This window comes from Pseudophryne corroboree, chromosome 6 (assembly GCF_028390025.1).
Source record: "Pseudophryne corroboree isolate aPseCor3 chromosome 6, aPseCor3.hap2, whole genome shotgun sequence".
Lineage (NCBI taxonomy): Eukaryota > Metazoa > Chordata > Amphibia > Anura > Myobatrachidae > Pseudophryne > Pseudophryne corroboree.
Window position 1 is genome coordinate 600,394,258 of NC_086449.1, and position 8,596 is coordinate 600,402,853.

Consider the following 8,596-nt stretch of genomic DNA (forward strand, 5'->3'; position numbering starts at 1 on the left):
TAAGAATAGTAAATATTATGCCTCCACATAAAAAATAATTATAACAGAGAAATTCATCAAGGCATCAGATATACAAATGGGTAACAGTAAAATACATAAAATACATTAAATTCAATTATACAAATGAGCACATCAATGTCAACAATGGTGACAAACACAATAGCTCAACTGGCTATTCAACACCTATATGTGTTCTAATAAATGAGTACATGTTGCGCATATATCCTATATATATAACATTATACGAACGCACCCACATTTCATCCGTCCAACGGACTCCTCGTTCTAAAATAATTATACCTTTGTTATTCACAGCAATCGTATCAGCCGTTGAAATTGGATGTTTATCCTTGCGTTCACTTTAGCATTGATCCCGTCATGTTACTCCCGTCACTTATACCGTTCAACCCATCGCGTTACTCCCGTCACTGGAAGGTAGAACGGCGCCCGTTCCTGACGTATGCGGGCATAATGAACAGGTGTACGGACAAATCAGGATATTAAAGGACCAGCACTTGCTTAAGCGATGTATTAATTAAGAGGGGGGAAATAACTATAACTATTTTTATACCAGCGATGCTTATGATTAGTGCTCACTTTTGGCTTACGTTCAAAAGATGCTGTTCTTTCACATAAAGGTTTCTTTCAGTAGCACGCTGTATCCTTCTCATTTGTTCCTTAAATATGCTGACCCTCTCCATGAGGGAGAATATGCTCTGTTCCTGGACTTTCCTGGTAACGTAAGCCAAAAGTGAGCACTAATCATAAGGAAAGTTCAGTGCGAATGTGTAGTACCCACGTTATTTGGGAGTAAACAAGGGTGAAAGAAACCTTTATGGGAGTAGTCCGGAGTGTTTGAAAGTAAGCACGCATGTAAGCGATATTTCACCATCCACGTAAAGGGTGAACCCATATGAATAAACCATCACACACCCCATATAGATCGGTTTAGGAAGATTCCAGGTGGAAGTTGCACACAGGAACATCTCATGAGGGACTCTCTGAAAATTTGCATATTATTGTGCTTTTTTCCATATAACGACCATTGGAATCGAATCAAAGCATGGGCTTTATACAAGAATATCGATGAACATTTGAACCTAATGGGTAATATTAGAAATATCCTGTTTATTTGCGCCATTATAAGAATCTGTCCAATTTATTTCTATATGTACGATTTGATGTGTTTGGTGACGCATTAGGATAGAGTCTTGTGTTCGGCTGCATTGGGAGTGCGCAGGTGGATATCTTAAATTGTTGTTGTATTCTAATCCTAACCCTAACCTCCCCTAACTCAGTTTAACCATAACCTCACCGACCCCCGCAGCATAATCTGATATCCCATTAATTTAAGGCCATTTTGGGAAAGTGTTAAGGACAATTCCATTTTAAATAAAGTTGTTTCTTTTTTTAAATAAACAAAAACAGCAGTTTGAGGAGTGTCAGTTGAAACCGTTGTGAGGGAAGATCAGCGATGAGCAGCTGAGAGAGGGGAGACAAATAAGCTGAAAACTGACTTAAGAACTGCATGACACGCTCAGCAAGTGCCAGAGACAGGAGAGTATAAATAAAGACTTCATACCAATGCTGATTTGCCTACATCTGAGGGGAAACTGCCTAAGCAACATATATTTGACTGGGTGAGATAAATCCAAATTTATACTGAAATCTGCTCCACTGCAAAGGATATTGGGGGTAATTCCAAGTTGATCGCAGCAGGAAATTTTTTAGCCTGAAATTTTTTATCCTGCTGCGATCAACTTGGAATTACCCCCATTGGGGGTAATTCCAAGTTGATCGCAGCAGGAATTTTGTTAGCAGTTGGGCAAAACCATGTGCACTGCAGGGGAGGCAGATTTAACATGTGCAGAGAGAGTTAGATTTGGGTGTGGTGTGTTCAATCTGCAATCTAATTTGCAGTGTAAAAATAAAGCAGCCAGTATTTACCCTGCACAGAAATAAAATAACCCACCCAAATCTAACTCTTTCTGCACGTTATATCTGCCTCCCCTGCAGTGCACATGGTTTTGCCCAACTGCTAACAAAATTCCTGCTGCGATCAACTTGGAATTACCCCCATTATCCTATAGTAGCTATGGGTGTAGTATGGTATGCCGGCGGCCGTGCTCCCGGTGACCAGCATACCGGCGCCGGGTGTCCGACCGCCGGCATACTGACAGTGTGGCGAGCGCAAAGGAGCCTCTTGCGGGCTTGCTGCGCGTGCCACGCTATTTATTCTCCCTCCAGGGGGGTCGTGGACCCCCACGAGGGAGAATAGCTGTCGGTATGCCGGGTGTCGGGATTCCGTCGCCGGTATACTGTGCGCCGGGATCCCGACATTCGGCATACTGAAGACCACCCGTAGCTATAGCTATACAGCGAATTACACGGGAAGCAGCTCCTGTTTATTTGAAACAATTATCTGAACATCTCAACAGCTGCATATCACTGTAGAAGTTTGTTTATAGGTCGGTGCGCTTATCTAGTGTTCAAACGATCCCTTTCCGAAGGAGGGATACACCGAATTGTCTATGTGCTGAGACTCAATTAGTCGTATCCGGGTCCGTATCTTCAACCTTCCAGCGAGGATTCTATACTTAAGACACCAAATTACTACACCATATGGCGCTTGTTCTTCTTCCCTACCTCCACAGAATCGCATGACTGAACCGACCTAGGTCATTTACTGAAGAACTGAGCTGCCACCAAAGAGGTTTGGGAGAGAAACCTGACTGACCTACTTACTGCCTGTTCCATTAAGCTAAGACTTACTATTTATTTATTTATTTATTGTGTTTTAAGTATTTTTTATTATCTATTTTTGTTATTAAACATTGCATAACTATACAGTGCAGTGACTGGGAATTTTTGGAAGGAGCACATTTACCGGACCTAGCTGAACCATCTGGATATAAGCATATCCTACATGCTATATTTGAATATTTATGTGGTACGCTTAATATAGGGGGGAAACACCCAAAACTGTTTTCAAAGATACTTCACTATACGGCGACAATTTCTATCTCCTTATAGGTGGGGACAGCCGATGTGAAAGTCTGAGTCTGACAGGCCTAATTCCAAGAAGTCATCCGGTACTTACCAAATTTTGTCCTTCTTTTGGTCCTATTTTGTGCCCTAAATTACTACACCATATGGCGCTTGTTCTTCTTCCCTACCTCCACAGAATCGCATGACTGAACCGACCTAGGTCATTTACTGAAGAACTGAGCTGCCACCAAAGAGGTTTGGGAGAGAAACCTGACTGACCTACTTACTGCCTGTTCCATTAAGCTAAGACTTACTATTTATTTATTTATTTATTTATTGTGTTTTAAGTATTTTTTATTATCTATTTTTGTTATTAAACATTGCATAACTATACAGTGCAGTGACTGGGAATTTTTGGAAGGAGCACATTTACCGGACCTAGCTGAACCATCTGGATATAAGCATATCCTACATGCTATATTTGAATATTTATGTGGTACGCTTAATATAGGGGGGAAACACCCAAAACTGTTTTCAAAGATACTTCACTATACGGCGACAATTTCTATCTCCTTATAGGTGGGGACAGCCGATGTGAAAGTCTGAGTCTGACAGGCCTAATTCCAAGAAGTCATCCGGTACTTACCAAATTTTGTCCTTCTTTTGGTCCTATTTTGTGCCCTAAATTACTACACCATATGGCGCTTGTTCTTCTTCCCTACCTCCACAGAATCGCATGACTGAACCGACCTAGGTCATTTACTGAAGAACTGAGCTGCCACCAAAGAGGTTTGGGAGAGAAACCTGACTGACCTACTTACTGCCTGTTCCATTAAGCTAAGACTTACTATTTATTTATTTATTTATTGTGTTTTAAGTATTTTTTATTATCTATTTTTGTTATTAAACATTGCATAACTATACAGTGCAGTGACTGGGAATTTTTGGAAGGAGCACATTTACCGGACCTAGCTGAACCATCTGGATATAAGCATATCCTACATGCTATATTTGAATATTTATGTGGTACGCTTAATATAGGGGGGAAACACCCAAAACTGTTTTCAAAGATACTTCACTATACGGCGACAATTTCTATCTCCTTATAGGTGGGGACAGCCGATGTGAAAGTCTGAGTCTGACAGGCCTAATTCCAAGAAGTCATCCGGTACTTACCAAATTTTGTCCTTCTTTTGGTCCTATTTTGTGCCCTAAATTACTACACCATATGGCGCTTGTTCTTCTTCCCTACCTCCACAGAATCGCATGACTGAACCGACCTAGGTCATTTACTGAAGAACTGAGCTGCCACCAAAGAGGTTTGGGAGAGAAACCTGACTGACCTACTTACTGCCTGTTCCATTAAGCTAAGACTTACTATTTATTTATTTATTTATTGTGTTTTAAGTATTTTTTATTATCTATTTTTGTTATTAAACATTGCATAACTATACAGTGCAGTGACTGGGAATTTTTGGAAGGAGCACATTTACCGGACCTAGCTGAACCATCTGGATATAAGCATATCCTACATGCTATATTTGAATATTTATGTGGTACGCTTAATATAGGGGGGAAACACCCAAAACTGTTTTCAAAGATACTTCACTATACGGCGACAATTTCTATCTCCTTATAGGTGGGGACAGCCGATGTGAAAGTCTGAGTCTGACAGGCCTAATTCCAAGAAGTCATCCGGTACTTACCAAATTTTGTCCTTCTCTTGGTCCTATTTTGTGCCCTAAATTACTACACCATATGGCGCTTGTTCTTCTTCCCTACCTCCACAGAATCGCATGACTGAACCGACCTAGGTCATTTACTGAAGAACTGAGCTGCCACCAAAGAGGTTTGGGAGAGAAACCTGACTGACCTACTTACTGCCTGTTCCATTAAGCTAAGACTTACTATTTATTTATTTATTTATTGTGTTTTAAGTATTTTTTATTATCTATTTTTGTTATTAAACATTGCATAACTATACAGTGCAGTGACTGGGAATTTTTGGAAGGAGCACATTTACCGGACCTAGCTGAACCATCTGGATATAAGCATATCCTACATGCTATATTTGAATATTTATGTGGTACGCTTAATATAGGGGGGAAACACCCAAAACTGTTTTCAAAGATACTTCACTATACGGCGACAATTTCTATCTCCTTATAGGTGGGGACAGCCGATGTGAAAGTCTGAGTCTGACAGGCCTAATTCCAAGAAGTCATCCGGTACTTACCAAATTTTGTCCTTCTTTTGGTCCTATTTTGTGCCCTAAATTACTACACCATATGGCGCTTGTTCTTCTTCCCTACCTCCACAGAATCGCATGACTGAACCGACCTAGGTCATTTACTGAAGAACTGAGCTGCCACCAAAGAGGTTTGGGAGAGAAACCTGACTGACCTACTTACTGCCTGTTCCATTAAGCTAAGACTTACTATTTATTTATTTATTGTGTTTTAAGTATTTTTTATTATCTATTTTTGTTATTAAACATTGCATAACTATACAGTGCAGTGACTGGGAATTTTTGGAAGGAGCACATTTACCGGACCTAGCTGAACCATCTGGATATAAGCATATCCTACATGCTATATTTGAATATTTATGTGGTACGCTTAATATAGGGGGGAAACACCCAAAACTGTTTTCAAAGATACTTCACTATACGGCGACAATTTCTATCTCCTTATAGGTGGGGACAGCCGATGTGAAAGTCTGAGTCTGACAGGCCTAATTCCAAGAAGTCATCCGGTACTTACCAAATTTTGTCCTTCTTTTGGTCCTATTTTGTGCCCTAAATTACTACACCATATGGCGCTTGTTCTTCTTCCCTACCTCCACAGAGCTGCATATCACTATTTAACAGGATAATTGGGCACATAGAGACCCCCTGCAGTGACACCAAAGTTATCTGGGACTTTAATATTGTCTGCATAGATTGATTTTTATTATTGAGTAACATAATATTAATCTCAAATGTAATTATATTGATATTTGTGTGATGATTTTCAACACACAATCTAATAAAATCAGACACTACAGATGAAGCCTCCATTATTCAGGCTACATCTGCATACCCTCCAACATTTTACACATAAAAATCGGTACAAACTAGGAAAGGGGCCGTGGCCATGGGTGCCTTTTCCCATACTTTCAATAGAAGCTTGTAGAGCCAAAAATCGGTACAGACCATAAAAAAAGGTACTGTACCTGCTTAAAAGGTACAGCTGGATGGTATGCATCTGTGACTAGACGCGCCCATCTGAGCGCACCTAGTCACTGTGAGCGTCTCCATCTGGACGGGCGGATACGCCCGGACAGAGACGCTTCCCATTTACTTGAATGGAGAGTGTCTCCGTCCAGGCCGACGCGCACTCCCAGACAGAGATGCTTACAATGGGAAGCGGCTCATGCACTACCGGCGTGACTAGGTGGACAGATCGCCTGGTCACCCCGGGAGTGCACGCCTGCGCCTCGGGAAGTCAAGTAAAGGAAGGCTCCATCTGTATATACTGTACACTTTAAGTTGCTTGAATCAATTATTTCCCTTCCCTACTATAATAAGTTTATTTTCTGGGTCACGGAATAAACCATTTTATTCTTTTATGTAAAACCCTGTCTGCCTTTATTGTGTCTGGGGAAAGCTTTGCCTCTCTGCCAGGAATAAAGAAGAGCTGTTGCAGAAGGAAGAATATCTCATCAAGGTACTTTGGGCCTGATCGCAGCAGCAAAATATTTCTCTAATGGGCAAAACCATGTGCACTGCAGGTGGGGCAAATATAACATGTGCAGAGAGAGTTAGATTTGGGTGGGTTATTTTTAGAGATGTGCGGCAGGCACTTTTCGTGTTTTTTGGTTTTGGTTCTGGTTCTAATTCCCCGCTCGTGTTTTGGTTTTGGGTTGGTTTTGCCAAAACCACCCTTTCGGGTTTTGGTTTTGGATCTGGATTATTTAAAAAAAAACACATAAAAACAGCTAAAATCACAGAATTTGGGGGTCATTTTGACCCTATGGTATTATTAACCTCCATAACATTCATTTCCACTCATTTCCAGTCTATTCTGAACACCTCACACCTCACAATTATGTTTTTAGGCCTAAAAGTTGCACCAAAGTAGCTGGATGACTTAGCCAAGTGACACAAGTGTGCGACACAAACACCTGGCCCATCTAGGAGTGGCACTGTAGAGGCAGAAAGGATGGCACTTAAAAAAACTAGGCCCCAAACAGCCCATCATGCAAAGAAGAAAAAGAGGTGCAATGAGGTAGTTGTATGACTAAGCTAAGCGACACAAGTGTGCGGCACAAACAATATGGAATGTGCTGGAATTTGCCCAGATGTAATACATGCACAATATTGGTGGCACAGGAGAGCGTACCCCTAAACCAAACACACACGGCAAAGTCTGTAAAATTAATTTGGATAATAGTATCCGTTTTATTTGGAGCTATTATAATAATATGCAGCACAGGCGAGTGTACCCCTACACCACACAGGGAAAACCCTGTAAAAATGATTTGGACAATAATATAAGTAATGTATATAACCCTTTTTTCTCTAACGTCCTAGTGGATGCTGGGACTCCGTCAGGACCATGGGGAATAGCGGGCTCCGCAGGAGACAGGGCACATCTAAAAAAGCTTTTAGGTCACATGGTGCGTACTGGCTCCTCCCCCTATGACCCTCCTCCAAGCCTCAGTTAGGTTTTTGTGCCCGTCCGAGAGGGTGCAATCTAGGTGGCTCTCCTAAAGAGCTGTTTAGAAAAGTTTTTTTTTAGGTTTCAATCTCAGTGATTCCTGCTGGCAACAGGATCACTGCATCGAGGGACTTAGGGGAGAGATTTCCAACTCACCTGCGTGCAGGATGGATTGGAGTCTTAGGCTACTGGACACTTAGCTCCAGAGGGAGTCGGAACACAGGTCAGCCTGGGGTTCGTCCCGGAGCCGCGCCGCCGATCCCCCTTACAGACGCTGAAGAGACGGCAGAACGGAGGTCCGGAAAGCAGGCGGCAGAAGACTCCTCAGTCTTCTTGAAGGTAGCGCACAGCACGGCAGCTGTGCGCCATTGTTGTCACACGGCTCACTGACTCAGTCACGGAGGGTGCAGGGCGCTGCTGGGGGCGCCCTGGGCAGCAATATAATTACCTTTAGTGGCAAAATAAATACATCACATATAGCCATTAAGGCTATATGTATGTATTTTAACCCAGGCCAGTTTCTTAAAAACCGGGGAAAAGCCCGCCGAAAAAGGGGCGGAGCTTATTCTCCTCAGCACTCAGCGCCATTTTCCTGCTCAGCTCCGCTGGTGAGGAAGGCTCCCAGGTCTCTCCCCTGCACTGCACTACAGAAACAGGGTAACAAAGAGAAGGGGGGCATAAATTGGCGATATTTATATATTAAGAGCGCATATATAGTAAACAACACCTTCTAGGGTTGTTTATATACATTTATAGCGCTTTTGGTGTGTGCTGGCAAACTCTCCCTCTGTCTCCCCAAAGGGCTAGGGGGTCCTGTCTTCGATTAGAGCATTCCCTGTGTGGCTGCTGTGTGTCGGTACGTGTGTGTCGACATGTATGAGGACGATGTTGGTGTGGAGGCAGAGCAA

At 42.3% G+C, this 8,596-nt stretch overlaps 1 long non-coding RNA gene across 5 annotated transcripts; it reads left to right on the forward strand.

Annotated features, from left to right (window-relative positions):
- Window positions 1-2,201: 2,201 nt before the first annotated feature.
- On the forward strand, window positions 2,202-5,820 carry LOC134935499 (uncharacterized). 5 transcript variants are annotated; one of them, XR_010180193.1, is made up of 4 exons: window positions 2,202-3,243; window positions 3,385-4,837; window positions 4,975-5,367; window positions 5,501-5,820. It is a non-coding gene; the product is annotated as an uncharacterized LOC134935499 (long non-coding RNA). The 5 variants fall into 5 exon arrangements; XR_010180196.1 differs by having other exon boundaries at window positions 3,385-4,307; window positions 4,445-5,367; XR_010180195.1 differs by having other exon boundaries at window positions 3,385-3,777; window positions 3,915-5,367.
- The last annotated feature ends 2,776 nt before the right edge of the window (window positions 5,821-8,596 follow it).